Source organism: Lycium barbarum, chromosome 8 (genome assembly GCF_019175385.1).
Source record: "Lycium barbarum isolate Lr01 chromosome 8, ASM1917538v2, whole genome shotgun sequence".
Classification (NCBI taxonomy): Eukaryota; Viridiplantae; Streptophyta; class Magnoliopsida; order Solanales; family Solanaceae; genus Lycium; species Lycium barbarum.
The window spans coordinates 98134375-98156040 of NC_083344.1; the positions used below are offsets into that span (position 1 = coordinate 98134375).

Sequence of the window (21666 nt, forward strand, 5' to 3'; positions counted from 1 at the left end):
AGTAATCTTCGAAAAAGAAAAAAAAATACACTGTTAAATAAAAACCGTACATGAGTTAACTGTATTGTTTTTTTTCCTAAAGAATTATTGTGGCTACTAAAAATCTTATGTAAAAAGCTTTGAGAAACAAATATTCGTGGACCACGCAATTAATGCAACTCAAAGACACCGACCCAAAGCCACCGCCTTTGAAATATTTATTATTATTGTCGGTCCAAATACCGCGTTCTTTACGTTCATGGCTTTAAATCATAGCCGTCCATTCTAACCAGGCCCAACCTATAAATAGACTAGCCAGGGAGACAATTATTCTATCCCAGTTTGTTTTGGTTTGGTTATTTTTTAATTGGTTTTCTGGTTTATCTATCTATATATATACAACGGATGTATTGTGATTTTTAATCCTCGATAGATTAGGATTTTGAGGTTGTTGCTATTAGTTGATTTGGTGTTTCTTTCACATGAGAATTAGAGATCGTTTGGTTGATATTCTTGCGTGTTCACAGCCTTTGTTGATATGTTACTTTCTTACATTCAATTCAAGATTTTGCGATTTCTACGAGAGAAGTTTGGATTTTGAATAAGTTTAGATCAATTCCAAGAAATATTTTAATTGGAAACTTGCTCTGATAATATTGAGACCGTTTGGTGTTTTGATTGACGTGATTCTCTTGAGAGTTAGAGAATAGTTTTGTTGATATCAGCTTTGAAGTATTTTGGAAGATTAGGTGATTGATTGCCTTCTTTTGGGAATTACCAGTTCGTTCAGTAGATTGATCGGTCATCATCGTGTCATGGTGTCAGTTGTCAACATGCATGGATGGGCAATACTTCGGTGTTTGCAGCAGTTCCCAGGTCTTTGGCATTTATTGGACTGCAGTTCTCAACCTTAGATGATTCTTTTCACATGTGTGGTCTGCTGCCATTTCTAGTTTTTTCTTGTTTTTATGATCCGACTGATGAGGTCTCTTATGGCTGAGTCAATCCTGTATCTTGTGAAGTGCTCCTCTAATATCTTACAGTTTCTAGCTATTTATTTTCTCTCTGCTTCCGTTTCCTTCTGGTTATTGCACCAGCTTGATTTTGTTTGTTGGATGACCACATGGTGACAGTAATAGAGGATTAGATTTGGAAAATTCAGAGGTCGGTACCCAGTATGCATCCGTGTGCACCCTTCTTGTCCTTTTCGTGCTCACACTGCAATCTGGATAATGCCAGGCTTCGACAAAAAGGGGGTTTCGTATCTTGTCTCTGGCATGTTTCTAGTGATTTCTTAGGTGGTATAGCACTTAACTCTTCCCTTATTCTGTGCTTGCAGCAGCCATTGGGTCTTACAGAGCAGTGAATTATTCTTTTCATGGAGCGGTCTTGTTTGTCCATTTGCGTTGAGGTTTCTTTAGTTCACGCTTTTATATGAGTAGAGAAATTTTCATTTCTCAACTAAACTAGATTTTTTCACTAGTTTTTGGTGTATTCTGCTGCCATTTTTAGTTTTTAGTCCAGATGCTTATGTTCTTCGACCATCCAACTGATGAGGCCCTGGTTGTTGGTTATGGACTCTGATTAAGTACTCAAAGTCAGTTCTGGATATTCAATAGCCATGTAAATTGCTCCTCTCTTTTGGTGTTCTCGCTGCTTATTTTCTCTGCTTCCTTCCGTTTTCTTCTGTGTATCACATGAGCTTGATTTTGTTTGTTGGATGGATGTGTGGTAACAGTCAAGAGGATTAGATTTGGGAATTTCAGAGGTTGGTGTCCAGTGTGCATTCCTGTGCACCCTGCTTCTCGCTATCTTGGTGCTTGTACTCCAACCTGGATAACCTCAGGCTTCGACAAATAAGGGGGTATTCAATCTTGTCTCTTGCATCTCTAGTGATTTCTGAAGTGGTATGGGTTTCGTCAGCTTTGCACTTAACTGTTCCCTTCTTTCTGTGCTTGCAGTGAATTATTCTTCATGGAGCGGCCTTGTTTGTCCATTTGTTTGAGGTTTCTGGATTAATGAGTACTGATATTTTCATTTCAGTTTTCTTCCCCAATCAGAGTGGTTGCCTTCATTCTTTGTCAAAATTCTTCTTGTATGAAAGTTCTCGACTAAAATTGGGTTTTTCACTATTATGTGTTGTATTCTGCCTGCCATTTTTAGATTTTATCCAGATGCTTATGTTCTTCGATGGTCCAAGTGATGAGATTCCTGATGCTTGATGGTTATGGACTTTTGATAAGTCTCAAACTCAATTCTGGATCTCTTGACAGCCCCACGAAGTGCTCCTCTCTTTTAGTGTATTCGCTGTGTATCTTCTTTGTTTCCTTTTTCTTTTTGTTTTAAGCCAGTTTGATTTTGTTTCTTGGATGTACGTGTGGTGATAGTTAGAGGATTAGATTTGGAAATTTCAATGGCTGGTGTTCGGTGTGCATTCCTGTGCACCCAGTTTCTTTGCTATTTTTGTGCCTGTACTCCAATTGACATTTCTAGTGATTTCCTAGGTGATATGGGTCTTACAGTGCAGTGAATACATCTTTTCATGGAGTGACCTTGTTTTTCAATTTGTGTTGAGGTGTCTGTAGTTAATAATGGTTTTACTGATTAGCGATTTCAATTCTGTTTTCTTCCCTAATTCAGAGTGCATCCCTTCTCTCTTTGTCAACACTGCTTCTTGGTGTGTTGCATTCTGCTGCCTTTTTATTTTTTCAGTCCAGATGCTTTTGTTCTTTGGTGGTCCAACCGATGATAACGGACACATGATAAGTTTTCAAACTCAATTTTGGATCTTTTGATAGCTCTGATTCCGTTTTCTTTTGTTTAGCATGCGAGTTGATTTTATTTGGTTGGATGGATGTTTGTAGAGCACAATGTGATAGTGACAGAGGATTATATTTGGAAATTTTGATGTCTGATTTCAGTATGCGTATTGATTTTCAATGGTAAGACATTGAAAGCTGGTGTGGTCCATTCTAGATGCAATTTTGGGGAATCAAGCTTTGCTTTCAGGTTTTGGGCGATTCTGAGGTTTTTTCCATGAGATCCCTTTATGCAATTTTGGGGAATCAAGCATGTTATTGTGGTTGTTGGGTAGTTAAAAATTGTTTCATCTTATTTGTTTTTGAATTTCTGTATTGTATATGGGTTGTAGGTTTCTATCGGTCTCTGTTGAGAAATTAAGCTCGGGACAAGCAATTCAAGCGGGGAGCGATCAGTGTTTGGGAGTTCTTTCTGAGGTTTTTTTTTTTTTTTTTTTTTTTCAATTAGTTCTGTTTCTTTTCAAATTCATTGATTCGTTGTTTGTATGTCTATGTCGGCAATGTTTGATCAGGTCCGGGTAATGATCATAGGAGAACATTTTAGGTAACCTTGGTCTCAATGTTCTTATCCTTTCTTCTTTCCTTATGCGTGATTTATTTATATTTTTGTTCCCATCCTGTTTTTACAGTTATCTGATTTCCTAATTGCAATCCTTTGATTAATTTTCAATTTAAAGAAATTCAAAGCTGATGAGGTCCATTCTTAGATGCAATTTTGGGGAGTTAAGCTTTGGCGATTCTGAGGTTTTTGTTGTGAGATTTCCCCTATGCTATTAGCTTTGTCTTTACGTTTCCCCTTGATGATTTGATATAGGGGTTATTCCGTATTTTGAAAAGGTGTTGTGTTAGTTGTCAAGATAACATGGATGGGCAGTTAAATGAATGCTTCAGTGTTTGTGGTCTCTTGGAGCTTTGTCAAAACTGCTACTATGTGGAAGTTCAGATGCTTACCTTTTTTGATGATCTGACTTATGGTTATGGACTATGCTACTCGGACTCTTCACTTTCGGTGCCGCACCCGTGTCGACACGACATGGGTGTGGGTGTGGGATCCGTAACCGATCCGGTCAACCGATTTTGGATACTTTGACTTAAATGGACGCAGAAATTCTGGACAGATTCAATGATTTCTTTAATCAAAACTAAAGCTAAGGTGAAATTGAAGAAAATGGAATATACCTTGTATGTAAAAAATTCTATGTCATTCTGTTTCCTTTCCTTTTATCTCCTTTGGGGATTCTCCTCTTGATCAATATTTTTTCCTCAAGTTTTTCACATAATATTCCATAATTTAGTTTTTTATAACTCTATTTTTAGATATTTGAATTTTTTTAGCCGAATCCCCGCACCCGTATCCATAACTGGATCCGTATCCCCGAATCTTAAAATTTAGATCATGAAGGATCCGACATCTAGATCCGCACCCGTATCGGACACCCGCACCCGAGTCCGAGTAACTTAGGCTATGGACACCTGTTAAGTACTCAAAAGTCAATACTGGATCTTTGATAGCGCCGTGATGTGCTCCTTTACTTTGGGTTTCTAGCTAGTTATTTTCCCTCAGCTTCCGTTTTCTTTTGGTTGTCACACCATCTTGATTTTGTTTATTGGATGAATGCGTAGATCACACGGCGACAGATAGAGGATTAGATTTGGAAAATTTGTATGCGTTTGTTTGCACGTGCTTTCGTGCTGGCACTGCAATCTGGATATTTCGGGCTTCGACAAAAAGGGGGTTTTGAGTCTTGTCTCTGGCATCTTTTCTAATGATTTGTGGTATGGGTTTCATCAGCTTTTCCGTTCCCTTCTTTCTTTGTTTGCAGCCAGCCATTGGGTCTTGCAAAGCCATGAATTATGCTTTTCATGGAACGGCCCTGTTTGTCCATTTATGTCGAGGTTCCTTTAGTTCAGGCTTTTATGAGTACAAAAAAATTTCTTTTCTCAACCAAAATAGTTTTTTTTTCAATAGTGTTCATTGGATTCTGCTGCCATTTTTGGTTTTTTAGTCCAGATGCTTATGTTCTTTGACCATCCAACTGATGGGGCCCTGGTGGTTGATGGTTATATACCTGATTAAGTACTTGAAGTCAGTGCTGGATATTTCGTTAGCCCAGTAAAGTGCGCCTCTTTTTGGTTTTCTCGCTGCTTATTTTCTCTGCTGCTGTTTCTTCTGTTTATCACACGAGCTTGATTTTGTTTGTTGGATGTGTGGTAACAGTTAAGAGGATTAGATTTGGAAATGGAAGTTTCAAAGGTTGGTGTGCACCCGGTTTCTTGCCATTTTGGTGTTGATGGTTATGGACACCTGATCAAGTACTTGAAGTCAGTTCTGGATATTTTGATAGCCCTGTAAAGTGCTTCTCTCTTTTGGTGTTCTCGCTGCTTATTTTCTTCGCTGCCGTTTGCAAGCTTGATTTTGTTTGTTGGATGGATGTGTGGTAACAGTAAGAGGATTAGATTTGGACATTTCAAAGGTTGTCCCAGTATGCGTTTGCGTGCACCCTGTTTCTTGCTATTTTGGTGCTTGCACTACAATCTGGATATTGTCTGCGACAAAAAGGGGGTTTCGAATCTTGTCTGGCATTTTTCTTAGTGATTTCTTAGGTAGTATGGGTTACATCAGCTTTGCACTTAACTCTTCCCTTCTTTCTGTGCTTGCAGCCGTTGAGTCTTACAGAGCCATGAATTATTCTTTTCATGGAGCGGCCTTGTTTGTCCATTTGTCCATTTGTGCTGAGGTTTCTTTAGTTCAGGCTTTTATGAGTACATAAATTTTCATTTCTCAACTAAAATAGTTTTTTTCGCCAGTGTTTGTTGTATTCTGCTGCCATCTTAGTTTTTAGTCCAGATGCTTATGTTCTTTGACCATCCAACTGATGAGGCCCTGGCGGTTGGCCCTGCCTTTCGATCGATACACAGTTGAGGAGCTTTCCGTGGTATTGAAAGGGACCTGTACAAGTGTGAAATCCTAATGCTAAAAACGATGTTTATGGACACCAGATTAAGTTCTAAAGTCAGTTCTGGATATTTCGTTAGCCCCGTAAAGTGCTCCTCTGTTTTGGTTTTCTCGCTACTTATCTCTGTTTCCGTTCTCTTCTGTGAATCATGCAGCTTAATTTTGTTTCTTGGATGTCTGGTAACAGTTAAGAAAATTAGATTTGGAAATTTCGGAGGTTGGTGTGCAGTATGTGTTTCTTCTGAGCACCCTGTTTCTTGCCATTTTGGTGTTTGCACTACAATCTGGGTATTGTCTTGCTGCGACAGAAAGGGGGTTTCGAATCTTGTCTCTGGCAATTTTCCTAGTGATTTCTTAGATAGTAGGGGTTACATCAGCTTTGCACTTAAATGTTCCCTTCTTTCTGTGTTTGCAGTAGCCATTACAGAGCCATGAATTATGCTTTTCATGGAACGGCCTTGTTTGTCCATTTGTGTCAAGGTTCCTTTAGTTCAGGCTTTTATGAGTACAAAAATTTTCATTTCTCAACTAAATTAGTTTTTTTCGCTAGTGTTTATTGTATCTGCTGCCATTTTTAGTTTATTAGTGCAGATGCTTACGTTCTTTGACCATCAAACTGAGCACTTCTGGATATTTCGACAGCCCCGTAATGTGCTCCTCTCTTTTGGTGTTCTCGCTGCTTAATTTCTCTGCTGCCGTTTCTTCTGTTTATCACGCGAGCTTGATTTTGTTTATTGGATGGATGTGTGGTAACAGTTCAGACAATTAGATTTGGAAATTTCAAAGGTTGGTATCCCGTATGTGTTTTTGTGCACCCTGTTTCTTGCCATTTTGGTGCTTGCACTACAATCTGATCTTGCTTCGACTAAAAGGTGGTCTCGAATCTTGTCTCTGGCATTTTTCCTAGTGATTTCTTAGGTGATAAGGGTTACATCAAGCTTTGCACTGAATTGTTCCCCTCTTTCTGTGCTTTCAGCAGCCATTGGGTCTTACAGAGCCATGAATTATTCTTTTCATGGAGCGGCCTTGTTTGTCAATTTGTGTTGAGCTTCCTTTAGTTAGGGCTTTTATGAGTACAGAAGTTTTCATTTCTTAACTAAAATAGTTTTCTCTCTCTAGTGTTTGTTGTGTTCTGCTGCCATTGTTAGTGTTTAGTCCAGATGCTTATGTTCTTCAACGATCCAACTGATGAGGCCTTGGTGGTTGATTATGGACCTGATTAAGTACTCTAAGTCTGTTCCAGATATTTCGATAGCCCCGTAAAGTGCTCCTCTCTTTTGGTGTTCTCGCTGCTTATTTTCTCTGTTGCTGTATTCTTCTGTTATCAGGCTAGCTTGATTTTTTTTTTGTTGGATGGACGTGCCAGTAACAGTTGAGGATTAGATTAGGAAATTTCAGTATGCATTCCTCTACACCCTATTCCTTGCCATTTTGGTGCTTGTACTCCAATCTGGATATTGTCAGGCTTCGACAGAAAAGGGGGTTTTCAACCTGGCTCTTGCATATCTAGTGATATCTGAGGTGGTATGGGTTTCGTCAGAGTTGCACTTTAACTGTTCCCTTCTTTCTGTGCTTGCAGCCATAAGCAGTGACTTCTTCTTTTCGTGGAGCGATCATGTTTGTCTACTTGAGCTACGGTTCTTTAGTTCAGTCTTTTATGAGTATTGAGATTTTCATTCAGTTCTCTGTCCTAATGGTCCTTGTTCTCTTTGTTGAAAGTTGAAGCTACTGTTGTATTGAAGTTTCTCAAAGATAATATTTTTCACCAGTGTGTTATATTCTGCTGCGATGAAGTTTTAACTCCAGATGCTTATGTTTTCTTCGATGATCCAACCGCTGGATCCTTTTATAGCGCCGTAAAGTGTCCCTCTTCCTTTGGTCTTCTAGCTACTTATTTTCTCTGTTTTCTGTTGGTTATCACGCCACTTGTCTGCTCGTTTTTGTTGGATGGATGTGTAGATCATATGGTGACAGTAACAGAGGTTAAGATTTGGAAATTTCGAAGGTTGGTATCCAGTATGCGTTCCTCTGCACCCTCTTGGTCTTTTTGGGTGCTTGCACTGCAATCTGGATTTGTCCGGCTTCGACAAAAAGGGGGTTTTCAATCTTGTCTATGGCACCTCTAGTATTTTCTTGAGTGGTTTGGGTTTCGTCAGCTTTGCACTTAACTGTTCTCTTCTCTCTGTGCTTGCAGCCATTGGGTTTTACAGAGCAGTGAATTACCCTTTTTTGGGACGCCCTTGTTTGTACATCTGTGTTGAGGTTTCTTTAGTTCAGTCTTTTACTATCATTGACATTTTCAATTCAGTTTTCTCGTCTAAAAGCTCCCTTTTCTCTTTGTCAAACTACTGTTGTGTGGAGGTTTAACTGAGATAATATTTTTCACCAGTGTGTTGTATTCTGCTGCCATGAGGTTCTTAGTCCAGATGCTTATATTCTTCAATGATCCAACTGATGAGTGGTTATGGACAGCTGATAGCGCTGTAAAGTGCTCCTCCACTTTTGGTCTTCTAGCCTGTTTATCTTCTTTGCTTCCAGTTTCCGTTGTGTTCTGCTGCCATTGTTAGTGTTTAGTCCAGATGCTTATGTTCTTCAACGATCCAACTGATGAGGCCTTGGTGGTTGATTATGGACCTGATTAAGTACTCTAAGTCTGTTCCAGATATTTCGATAGCCCCGTAAAGTGCTCCTCTCTTTTGGTGTTCTCGCTGCTTATTTTCTCTGTTGCTGTATTCTTCTGTTATCAGGCTAGCTTGATTTTTTTTTGTTGGATGGACGTGCCAGTAACAGTTGAGGATTAGATTAGGAAATTTCAGTATGCATTCCTCTACACCCTATTCCTTGCCATTTTGGTGCTTGTACTCCAATCTGGATATTGTCAGGCTTCGACAGAAAAGGGGGTTTTCAACCTGGCTCTTGCATATCTAGTGATATCTGAGGTGGTATGGGTTTCGTCAGAGTTGCACTTTAACTGTTCCCTTCTTTCTGTGCTTGCAGCCATAAGCAGTGACTTCTTCTTTTCGTGGAGCGATCATGTTTGTCTACTTGAGCTACGGTTCTTTAGTTCAGTCTTTTATGAGTATTGAGATTTTCATTCAGTTCTCTGTCCTAATGGTCCTTGTTCTCTTTGTTGAAAGTTGAAGCTACTGTTGTATTGAAGTTTCTCAAAGATAATATTTTTCACCAGTGTGTTATATTCTGCTGCGATGAAGTTTTAACTCCAGATGCTTATGTTTTCTTCGATGATCCAACCGCTGGATCCTTTTATAGCGCCGTAAAGTGTCCCTCTTCCTTTGGTCTTCTAGCTACTTATTTTCTCTGTTTTCTGTTGGTTATCACGCCACTTGTCTGCTCGTTTTTGTTGGATGGATGTGTAGATCATATGGTGACAGTAACAGAGGTTAAGATTTGGAAATTTCGAAGGTTGGTATCCAGTATGCGTTCCTCTGCACCCTCTTGGTCTTTTTGGGTGCTTGCACTGCAATCTGGATTTGTCCGGCTTCGACAAAAAGGGGGTTTTCAATCTTGTCTATGGCACCTCTAGTATTTTCTTGAGTGGTTTGGGTTTCGTCAGCTTTGCACTTAACTGTTCTCTTCTCTCTGTGCTTGCAGCCATTGGGTTTTACAGAGCAGTGAATTACCCTTTTTTGGGACGCCCTTGTTTGTACATTTGTGTTGAGGTTTCCTTAGTTCAGTCTTTTACTATCATTGACATTTTCAATTCAGTTTTCTCGTCTAAAAGCTCCCTTTTCTCTTTGTCAAACTACTGTTGTGTGGAGGTTTAACTGAGATAATATTTTTCACCAGTGTGTTGTATTCTGCTGCCATGAGGTTCTTAGTCCAGATGCTTATATTCTTCAATGATCCAACTGATGAGTGGTTATGGACAGCTGATAGCGCTGTAAAGTGCTCCTCCACTTTTGGTCTTCTAGCCTGTTTATCTTCTTTGCTTCCAGTTTCCGTTGTGTTCTGCTGCCATTGTTAGTGTTTAGTCCAGATGCTTATGTTCTTCAACGATCCAACTGATGAGGCCTTGGTGGTTGATTATGGACCTGATTAAGTACTCTAAGTCTGTTCCAGATATTTCGATAGCCCCGTAAAGTGCTCCTCTCTTTTGGTGTTCTCGCTGCTTATTTTCTCTGTTGCTGTATTCTTCTGTTATCAGGCTAGCTTGATTTTTTTTTGTTGGATGGACGTGCCAGTAACAGTTGAGGATTAGATTAGGAAATTTCAGTATGCATTCCTCTACACCCTATTCCTTGCCATTTTGGTGCTTGTACTCCAATCTGGATATTGTCAGGCTTCGACAGAAAAGGGGGTTTTCAACCTGGCTCTTGCATATCTAGTGATATCTGAGGTGGTATGGGTTTCGTCAGAGTTGCACTTTAACTGTTCCCTTCTTTCTGTGCTTGCAGCCATAAGCAGTGACTTCTTCTTTTCGTGGAGCGATCATGTTTGTCTACTTGAGCTACGGTTCTTTAGTTCAGTCTTTTATGAGTATTGAGATTTTCATTCAGTTCTCTGTCCTAATGGTCCTTGTTCTCTTTGTTGAAAGTTGAAGCTACTGTTGTATTGAAGTTTCTCAAAGATAATATTTTTCACCAGTGTGTTATATTCTGCTGCGATGAAGTTTTAACTCCAGATGCTTATGTTTTCTTCGATGATCCAACCGCTGGATCCTTTTATAGCGCCGTAAAGTGTCCCTCTTCCTTTGGTCTTCTAGCTACTTATTTTCTCTGTTTTCTGTTGGTTATCACGCCACTTGTCTGCTCGTTTTTGTTGGATGGATGTGTAGATCATATGGTGACAGTAACAGAGGTTAAGATTTGGAAATTTCGAAGGTTGGTATCCAGTATGCGTTCCTCTGCACCCTCTTGGTCTTTTTGGGTGCTTGCACTGCAATCTGGATTTGTCCGGCTTCGACAAAAAGGGGGTTTTCAATCTTGTCTATGGCACCTCTAGTATTTTCTTGAGTGGTTTGGGTTTCGTCAGCTTTGCACTTAACTGTTCTCTTCTCTCTGTGCTTGCAGCCATTGGGTTTTACAGAGCAGTGAATTACCCTTTTTTGGGACGCCCTTGTTTGTACATTTGTGTTGAGGTTTCTTTAGTTCAGTCTTTTACTATCATTGACATTTTCAATTCAGTTTTCTCGTCTAAAAGCTCCCTTTTCTCTTTGTCAAACTACTGTTGTGTGGAGGTTTAACTGAGATAATATTTTTCACCAGTGTGTTGTATTCTGCTGCCATGAGGTTCTTAGTCCAGATGCTTATATTCTTCAATGATCCAACTGATGAGTGGTTATGGACAGCTGATAGCGCTGTAAAGTGCTCCTCCACTTTTGGTCTTCTAGCCTGTTTATCTTCTTTGCTTCCAGTTTCCTTTGCTGATCTCGCTGCTTATTTTCTCTGCTTCCGTTTTCTTCTGTGTATAACACGAGCTTGATTTTGTTTGTTGGATGGATGTGTGGTACTAAGAGGATTAGATTTGGAAATTTCAAAGGTTGGTGTCCAGTGTGCATTTGTGCACCCTGTTTATTGCCATTTTGTTGCTTGTACTTCAATCTGGCATATTTTCAGGCTTCGACAAAAAAGGGGGTTTTCAATCCTAGTCTCTTGCATCTCTTGGTATGGGTTTCGTCAGCCTTGAACTTAACTTTTCCCCTTTTTCTGTGCTTGTAGTGAATTATTCTTTTCATGGAGCGGCCTTGTTTGCCCATTCTTTGGTTTCTTTAGTTCAGGATTTATGAGTACTGATAATTTCATCAGTTTTCTTCCCCGATCAGAGTGGTTCCCTTCATTCTGTGTCAAAATTGCTGTTGTATGGAAGTTCTCGACTAAAATTGGGTTTTCCACTATTATGTGTTGTATTCTGCTGCCATTTTTAGATTTTGGTCCACATGCTTATGTTCTTCAATGGTCCAAGTGATGAGATTCCTGATGCTTGATGGTTGTGGATACCTGATAAGTCTCTAACTCAATTCTGGGTCTCTTGACTGCCCCGTGAAGTGCTCTCACTGCGTATATTCTTTGTTTCCTTTTTCTTTTTGTTTTACTCCAGTTTGATTTTGTTTGTTGGATGTATGTGTGGTGACAGTTAGAGGATTAGATTTGGAAATGTCAATGGTTGGTGTCCGGTCCACATTCCCGTGCACCCAGTTATTTTGCCATTTTTGTGCTTGTACTCCAATCCGGATATTTGTCAGGCTTCGACAAAAAAGGGGGTTTTATTTCTTGTTTTTGTTTCTTGCATCTCCAGTGATTTCTGAGCTGGTACAGGTTTCATCAGTTTTGCACTGAACTGTTCTTTCTGTGTTTGCAGCCTTTGGTCTTACAGAGCAGTGAATACTTCTTTTCATGGAGCGGCCTTGTTTTCCCGTTTGTGTTGAGGTTTTTCTAATTCAGGTTTTATGCGTTGTGGGATTTTCATTCTGTTTCTTTCACAATCTGCGTGATTCGCTCCTCTCTTTTTCAAAATTACTGTTGTATGGAAGTTCTCAACTAAGATATTATTTTCCACTAGTGTGTGCTGTATCCTTGATGCCATAAAGTTTTTTGTCCAGATGCTTATGTTCTTAGATGATCCAACTGATGAGATCCCTGATGGTTATGGACACCTGATAATTATCCAAACTCAATTTTAGATCTATTTGTATCCCCATTAAGTATTCCTCTACTTGGTGTTCTTGGTACTTATCTGCTCTGCTTCTGTTTTCTTTTGTTTTGGTTAGAGGCATGCTTGTAGACCACATGGTGACAGTGATAGAGGATTAGATTTGGAAATTCCGAAGGTCAGTTTCTGTAATGGCCTGTGCACCTTGTTTCTTGGCCATATTGGTGCTTGCACTGCAATCTGGATAATGCCAGGTTCCGAGAAAAGGGTGTCTAATCTTGTCTGGCACATCTGAGATCTCTTCCATATGGCATGGGTTTTGCCAGCTTTGCACTTAACTGTTCCCTTCCTTTTGTGCTTGCAGTCATTGGGTCTTTCAGAGCAGTGAAATCTTCCTTTCATGGAACATTGTTTGTCTACTGGCATTCAGGGGTTTACTTGGTTCACGCTTTCTTCGAGTATCTAGATTTTCGGTTCAGTTTTCTTTCCTGATCATAGAGATTCCCTTCTCTTTGTCAAAATTGCAGTTATATTGGAGTTTTCAACTACAATAATTATTTCCACATGTGTATATAAATCTTTCCTGCTTATATTGGAGTTTTCAACTACAATAATTCTTTCCTCAAGTGTGTATAAATCTTTCCTGCTTCGTTTTCTGTTGCTTATCACACCAGCTTGAGTTTCTCTGTTGGAAGGATGCGTATACCACTTTGAGCAGTAATGCGGATTATATTTATTGTGAGGCTTCAACAAAGGTTCTTTTCATAATATCTTGTCACTGATATGTCTAATGATTTCTTAGGTGGTATGGGTTTTGCCAGATTTGCACTTTACTGTTCTCTTCTTTCTATGCGTGCAGCCATTGGGTCTTACAGAGCTTTGCATTCCGCTTTTCACCGTGCGGCCTTGTCTGCCCATTTGTGTTGAGTTTCTTTAGTTCAGGATTTTATGAGTATGAGTTTTTCAATCCAGCTTTCTTCCTAATCAGAGTGGTTCTCTTCTCTCTTTGTCAAAGCCTGCTGCTATGGGAGTTCTTAGCTAAAATTGTTTTTTCTCAGCGTGCTGCACTGCCATTTTTAGTTTAGTCCAGATGCTTATGTTTTTCTGTGATCCAATGATTAGGTCAATGTTTGATGGTGATTATGGACACCTGATAAATACTCAAAACTAAGTTCTGGATAGTTTGATAGCCCCCGTAAGTCCTACTCTATTTTTGTGTTCTCGCTGCTTATCTACTCTGCTTCTGTTATCTTTTGTGTGTTATGCCAGCTTGATTTGTTTGTTGGGTGGATGTGGTGACAGTTAGAGGATTCGATTCGGATATTTGCAAGGTTGGTGTCCAGTTTGCGTTCCTGTGCACCCCTGTTTCCTGGTCATTTTTGTGCTCGCACTGCAATCTGGATATTATCAGGCTTCGAGAGACGGGTTTTTCAATCTTGTCTGGGCGTTTTCTAGTGATTTCCTATTTTGTTGTGTGCGCTTCGCCAGCTTTGCACTTTAACGGTTCCCTTTTTTAGGTGCTTGCAGCGGTTGGGTCTTACGAGCAGTGAATCCTTCTTGTCTTGGAGTGGCCTTGTTTGTCAATTTTGGTTGAGGTTTCTTTAATTAATGCTTTTAGAGATTATCTAGACTTTCAATTTCAGTTTTCTTCCCTAATCAGCGTGGTTCCCTTCTCTCTCTGTCAACACTCAACACTGCTGTTATCCTCGTCTAAAATAATTTTTTTCACTAGTGTGTTGTATCCTGTTGCCATCTTTATTTTTTAGTCCAGATGCTTATGTTCTTTGGTGGTCCAACTGATGATATCCCTGATGGTTACGGACACATGATAAGTAATCTAACTCAATTAATTTTGGTTCTATTGGTAGTCGTGCCTTTTGGTGTTCTCGCTTACTTGATCTTTTCTGCTTCCGTTTTCTTTGGTTTAACACACCACTTGATTTTATTTGGTTGGATGGATGTTTGTAGACCACATGGTGATAGTGATAGATGGTTTGATTCTGAAATTTTGAAGTTTGGTATTTTGGTTTCACAGTGTCCGTTGAGAAAAGGGGGTTCTCCAATCTTGTCTGGCACCTCTAGCGATCTCTTGTGTGGTATGGGTTTTGCGAACTTTGTACTTAACTGCTCCCTTCTTTCTGTGCTTGCAGCAATCGGGTATTACGGACCAGTGAATTCTTTTCATGGAGCGACCTTGTTTGTTGAGATTTGTTTGGAGGTTTCTTTAGTTCAGTCATTTATGATTATTGAGATTTTCAATTCAGTTTTCTTCCCTAATGGCGCCCTTTTCTCTTTGTCCAAACTACTGTTGTATGGAGGTTTCTCGACTAAGATAATATTGTTCACTAGTGTGTGTTGTATTTTGCTGCCATGAAGTTTTTAGTCCAGATGCTTATGTGTTCTTTGATGATCCAACTGATGAGGTCTCTTGTGGTATGGACACCTGATAAGTACTCGCTATCATCTTGTGATAGCGCTGTAAAATGCTCCTCCACTTTTTGTCTTCTCGCTGCTTATCTTCTCTGCTCTTTTGGTTATCACGCCACTCGATTTTTTGTTATATGGATGTGTAGACTACATGGTGACAGTAATAGAGGTTAAGATTTGGAAATTTCAGAGGTTGGGATCCAGTATGCGTTCTCTGCACCCTCTTGGTCTTCTTGGTGCTTGCACTGCAATCTGTATGTTGCCTGGCTTCGACAAAAAGGGGGTTTTCAATCTTGTCCATGACATCCCTAGTAATTTCTTAGGTGGTATGGGTTTCCTCGGCTTTGCACTTTAACTGTTCCCTCCTTTCCTTTGCTTGCAGCCATGAGCAGTTAAAAGGAGCCAACATATTGTCCATTTGAGCTGAGGTTTCTTAAGTTCAGTCTTTTATGAGTATCGAGATTTTCAATTCAGTTCTCTTCCATAATGGCTCCTTTTTCTCTTTGTTGAAACTATTGTTGTTTTGAAGTTTCTCAACTAAGATAATATTTTTCACCAGTGTGTGTTGTATGTTCTGCTGCCGTGAAGTTTTTACTCCAGATGCTTATGTTCTTCGATGATCCAATCGGTGAGGTCTCTTTTATGGTTATGGACACCCGGTAAGTACTCGGTCAATTTTGGATCTTCTGATAGTGACGTAAAGTGTCCTCTACCTTTGGTCTTCTAGCTGTACTTAGTTTCTCCATTTTTCTTTTATTTATCACGCCATTTGTCTGTTCCTTTTTGTTGGATGGATGTGTAGATCATATGGTGACAGTAACAGAGGTTAAAATCTGGAAATTTCAAAGGTCGGTATTTAGTATGCATTCCTCTGCACCCTCTGGTCTTTTGGTGCTTGCACTGCAATCTTGATATTGTCGGGGCTTCGACAATAAGGGGGTGAAAGGGGTTTTTCTATCTTTTCTATGGCACCTCTAGTAATATTTTTTAGGTGGTTGGGTTTCGTCAGCTTTGTACTTGACTGTTCCCTTTTTTTGCTTGCAGCCATTTGGTTTTATAGAGCAGTGAGCTATTCTTTTTTGGAGCGGCCCTGTTTGTCCATTTGTATTGTGGTGTCTTCAGTTCAGTTTTTTATGAGCATCGGGATTTCAATTCAGTTTTTTGCCTGATAGCTCCTTTTTCTCTTTGTCAAAACTACTGTTGTATGGTGACAGTTAAGTTTTAAATTTGGTATTTGCAAGGTTGGTACCCCGTATTCTTTCGTGTGTACCCTGTTTCTTGGTTATCTTGGTGCTTGCACTGCAATCTGGATATTATCAGGCTTCGAGGGACGGGTTTTCAATCTTTTCTGGCATTTTCTAGTGATTTCCTAGGTTGTTGTACGGGCTTCGCCAGCTTTTCACTTAACTGTTCCCTTCTTTTGGTGCTTGCTGTTGGTGGGTTTTACAAGCAGTGAATCCTTCTTTTCATGGAGTGGCCTTGTTTGTTGATTTTGGTTGAGGTTTCTTTAATTAATGCTTTTAATGATTATCTAGACTAGATTTTCATTTCAGTTTCCTTCCCTAATAAGAAGGGTTCCCTTCTCTCTCTGTCAACTCCTCATTTAAAATTACTTTTTCACTAGCGTGTTGTATTCTTGCTGCCATCTTTATTTTTGAAGTCCAGATGCTTGTGTTCTTTGGTGATCCAACTGATGAGATCCCTGATGGCTATGCACGCATGATAAGTACTCTAACTCCATTAATTTTGGATCTTTTTTTAGCCCTGTAAAGTAAAACCCTAAATTGGTGTTCTCGCTTCTTATCTTCTCCGCTTCCGCTTTCTTTTGTTTAGCACACCATTTGATTTTGTTTTGTTTAGCACACCATTTGATTTTGTTCGGTTGGATAGATGTTTGTAGACCACATGGTGATAGTGATAGATGGTTTGATATTTCGAAGTCTGTGCGTCAAGGAAAGGGAGTTTCCCAATCTTGTCTGGCCCCTCTAATGATCTCGTGTGGTATGGGTTTTCCGAGCTTTGCACTTAACTGCTCCCTTCTTTCTGTTCTTGCAGCCATTGGAGCTTATGGACCAGTGAATTCTTCTTTTCATGGAGCCGACCTTGTTTGTTGAGATTTGTTTGGAGGTTTCTTCAGTTCAGTTATGATTATTGAGATTTTTAATTCAGTTTTCTTCCCTAGTGGCTCCCTTTGCTCTTTGTCCAAACTACTATTTTATGGAAGTTTCTTGACAAAGATAACATCGTCCACTAGTGTGAGTTGTATTCTGCTGCCATGAAGTTTTTAGTCCAGATGCTTATGTTCTTCGATGATCCAGCTGATGAGGTCTCTTATGGTTATGGACACCTGATAAGTACTCACGATCATCTTCTGATAGCACTGTAAAGTGCTCCTCCACTTTTGGTCTACTTATCTTCTTTGTTCTTTTGGTTATCACGCCACTCAATTTTTGTTGTATGGATGTGTAGACCACACGGTGAGAATAATAGAGGTTAAGTTTTGGAAATTTCAAAGGTTGGATCGATTATGGGTTCTCTGCACCCTCTTGGTCTTTTTGGTGCTTGCAGTCTTGTACTGCAATCTGGATATTGTCAGGCTTCGACAAAAAGGGGGTTTTCAATCTTGTCTATGGCATCTCTAGTGATTTCTTAGGCGTTATGGGTTCCCTCGACTTTGCACTTAACTGTTCCCTTCTTTCCTTTGCTTGCAGCCAGGAGCAGTGACTTCTTTTCGTGGAGCGATCATGTTTGTCTATTTGAGCTGAGGTTTCCTTAGTTCATTCTTTTATGGGTATCACGATTTTCATTAAGTTCTCTTTTGTAATGGTCCTTTTTCACTTTGTTGAAACTAATTTTGTATTGAACTTTCCCAGCTAGGATAATATTCTCACCAGTATGTTATATTCTGCTGCGATGAAGTTTTTACTCCAGATGCATATCTTCTTTGATGATTCGATGATGGTAACAAAGCACTTAAGTTGTCCCTTCTTTCTGTGCTTGCAGCCATTGGGTTTTACAGAGCATTGAATTACCCTTTTTTGGAGCGGCCTTGTTTGTACATTTTTGTTGAGGTTTCTTTAGTTCCATCTTTTATAAGCATCGAGATTTTCAATTCAGTTTTCTTGGCTAAATGCTCCTTTTCTTTGTCAAAACTACTGTTATGTGGAGAGGTTTCACTGAGATAATATTTTTCACCAGTGTGTTGTATTCTGCTTCCATGACATTCTTAGTCCAGATGCTTATGTTCTTCGATGATCCAATTAATGAGGTCTCTTATAGTTATGGACAATCATTTTCTGATAGCACTGTAAAGTGCTCCTCCACTTTTGGTCTTCTAACCTCTTTATCTTCTCTGCTTCCATTTTCTTTTGGTTATCACGCGACTTGTTTATTTTTGTTGTATGGATGTGTAGACCATATGGTGACAGTTACAGAGGTTATAATTTGGAAATTTCAGAGGTTGGTATCCAGTATGCTTTCCTCAGCACCCCCTTGGTATTTTTGGTGCTTGCTTTGCAATCTGGATATTGTTAGGTTTTGACAGAAAGGCGGTTTTTAAATCTTGTCTATGGCATCTTTAGTGATTTCTAGGTGGTTTGGGTTTGGTCAGCTTTGCACTTAACTGTTTCCTTCTTAATGTGCTTGCAGCCATGGGTCTCATAGAGCAGTGAAGTACTCTTTGCATGGAGCGGGCCTTGTTTGTCCATGTGTGTTGATGTTTCTTTAGTTCAGTCTTCTATGATTACCAAGATTTTCAGTTCAGTTTTCTTCCCTAATCAGAGTGCTTCCCTTCTCTTCTTTGTCAAAACTGTTGATGTATGGAAGTTCTCAACTTATGTAGTTTTTTTTTTTCCACTTATGCGTGTTGTGTTCTGCTGCCATGTCTTTTTAGGTATGTAGATTGTATATATTAAGAAACGGAGAAAGCTTAGGACCAAGCACCTTACAGAAATTGTGATCTTTCTAACAAAAACACATATTCTGCCTGCCATTTTTAGTTTTTGGTGACTGGTAAGTACTCAAAAGTTGCTTCTGGATCTTCAGTAGCCCTGCACAGTGTTCTTCTCTCTTGGTGTTCTTGCTGCTTTTCTTCTGCTTCTGTTCTCTTTTGTGTATCATGCCAGCTTGACTTTTTTGGTGGATGGATGTGTGATGACAGTTATACTGGATTAGATTTGTAAAGTTCAAAGGTTGGTGTCCAGTGTGTGTTCCTGTGCAGCATGTTTCTTGGCCATTTTTGTGCTTGCGCTGCCATTTGGATATTATCGGGGCTTCAAGAAAAGGGAGTTTTTAATCTTGTGTGGCACCTGCTGTGATTCCCTAGTTGGTATGGGTTTCACCTGCTTTGTCCACTGAACTGCATTCCCTTCTTTTTGTGCTTGCAGCTGTTGGGTCTTACAGATCTTTTCATGGAGCGGCATTGTTTGTCAATTTGCGTCGAGGTTTATTTAGTTGATGCTTTTAATGAGTATTGAGATTTTTTATTCAGATTGCATCCCTGATCACTGCTTACCTTCTCTCTGTCAAACTGCTGATATGTGGAAGTTCTCAACTATGATACTAGTGTATTTTATATCCTGCTGGCGTTTTTAGTTTTTAGTCCAGATGCTTCCTTGATGATTCAACTGATGAGATCCCTGGTGGTTATGGATACCTGATAAATTTTGGATCTTTTGATAGTGGCTATGAGAACTTTGGATCTTTTGGTACTTCTGGTGTTCCCCTATATTCTTCTCCACTTCCATTTTCTCGTGTATCACACCACTTGATTTTCTTTGGTTGGATAGATGTTTGTAGAGCACATGGTGTGTGATACATTCGATTGCAAATTTCAGAGGTTGGTGTCCAATGTGCGCTCTTGTGTACCCTTTTTCTTTGCCATTTTGGTGCTTGCACTGCCATCTGGATATTATCAGGGCTTCGACATAAAGGGGGTTTGGAATGTTGTGTGGCATCTCTAGTGGTATGGGTTTTGTCAGCTTTGGATTTAATTGTTCCCTTCTTTCTGTGTTTGCAGCTGTTGGGTCTTCTTATAGAACAGTGAATTCTCTTCATGGAGCGTCCTTGTTTGTCAGATCTCTAGTGATTTGCTTGGAGGTTTCCTCCTTAATCAGAGTATTTCCCTTCTTTGTCAGAACTGCTGTTTTATGGAAGATCTCAACTAAGATTATTCTTTTCACAGTTGTGTATAATATATTTTCTGCCATTCTTAGCTACTAGTTTGGATGTTTTATGTTCTTCGATTATCCCAAGTGTTGAGATCTCTTCCCTATCTTACAGGTATGGGCAACTCATTAGTAAAACTCAATTCTGGGTCTTTTTATAGCGTACAGTGCTTCTCTACCTTTGGTGTTCTCGCTCTTCTTCTCTGCTTGCGTGCTTTTATAATCACACAAGCTTGATTTTGTTTGTTGGATGGATGGATGTGTATACCACATAGTGAACGCTAATGAGGAGTAAAGAATTGCAAATGATGTTCCAGTATTCGTTGTTGTGCGTGCTGTTTCTTGGTCTTTTTGGTGCTTGCATTGCGATCTGGGTGTTGTCAGGCTTCAAGAAAAGGGGTTTCTTTTCAATCTTGTCTCTTGTATCTGTAGGTTTTCTACCTTGGGTTTCACCAGCGTTTCACTTGACTGTTCCCTTTCCATGCTTTGCAGCTGTTGGGTCTTAGAGCTGCGAATTCTACTTCTCATGGAGCGGCTTGTTTGTCAATTTGTGTTGAGGTTTCTGTAGTGCATGCTTCAGTGAGTGGAGTCTCAATTCAGTTGTCGTCAGAGGTCCCCTTCTCTCACCATACTGAAGTTATGTGCACACTAAGTAGTTTCTTTTCTTAGGAAAAGCTGACATCATGGTTGCTTCCTTACATGGAGGCGGGTATATGATCATTGTTATTCAATTTTAGGTTCTCTTATTGGGTGATTTAAATCCATAACCTATTGTTTGTATTTTTAAGGTATATTGTAGATTTCATTGATTTACTGTTTCTATTTTTAGATTTCATCGGTTTTGATCAATCATTTTCTAAAAGCGAAGGGTTTAGTAGACTGCTCATGATTTTTGATCAGTTGACTTGTGGATTGGGCATTCAAACTATTTGCTGTTTTGTAGAATTTCTCAATTAAATCTAGTTTTCTTGTCAAAGTTCCTTTTGCTGCCATTTTTATTGATATTCGATGGTTCAGCGACGGATGCTGGTACAGTTCTGGGTGCATGATTAAATTTTGAATTATGCATCTTTGCTAGCAGTGTGTAGAGCGCTTGCCTGCATTTGGTGTTCTCGCTAATGTCTTAAGTAGTCGTGTAAAGTGATCCTCTACATTTGGTGGTCATGCATTTATCTTTTCTTGTCTGTTTTCTTTTGTATATCAGACAAGCTTATTTTTGTTTGTCGAATATCTGGTAGGCGACATGGCGACCATAATAAAGAATTAGATTTCGGAAGGGCAATATCCAGATGCGCTCCCGCAGAAGACTTCTGTCCTTATCCGTTCGACAACGGACACTTTCCATTTTGATTCTTTCTTTGTACTTTTAATTTTTTTTGTTTGAAAAAAAAAAAAAAAACCAGAAAGAATTGTAGGGTTCTTTCTAACAAATTCAAGACAAACTCTTTAGTACTCATACTCTAGTGTGGGTTGTGTTGGTTTTTGAGGAAAATGGAGTTTTGCATCTTGTCTCTGGCATTTCTAGTGATCTCTTTGGTTGTATAGGGTTTGCCAACTATATACTTAACCGGGCTTAGTGCTTTCAGTACTTTCAGTAACCAGGTCATATAGCAGTGAGGGTCTTTCAGTTCTTGTTTTAATGGAGTAGCATATATCATTGTTGGTTGGTGAGTTTCTCTGCCTTGTCCTCGCATTAAGATTTGCTTTAGCT

General features: G+C 39.5%; 1 long non-coding RNA gene across 48 annotated transcripts; it reads left to right on the plus strand.

The window, feature by feature from the left end:
* Nucleotides 1-264: 264 nt before the first annotated feature.
* LOC132606382 (uncharacterized) lies at nt 265-21462 on the plus strand. Of its 48 annotated transcripts, none has more exons than XR_009569741.1 (6): nt 288-1602; nt 1718-1843; nt 1941-3006; nt 3131-3215; nt 3311-3342; nt 3476-20790. It is a non-coding gene; the product is annotated as an uncharacterized LOC132606382 (long non-coding RNA). The 48 variants fall into 48 exon arrangements; XR_009569742.1 differs by having other exon boundaries at nt 4422-20790; XR_009569745.1 differs by having other exon boundaries at nt 5017-20790.
* The last annotated feature ends 204 nt before the right edge of the window (nt 21463-21666 follow it).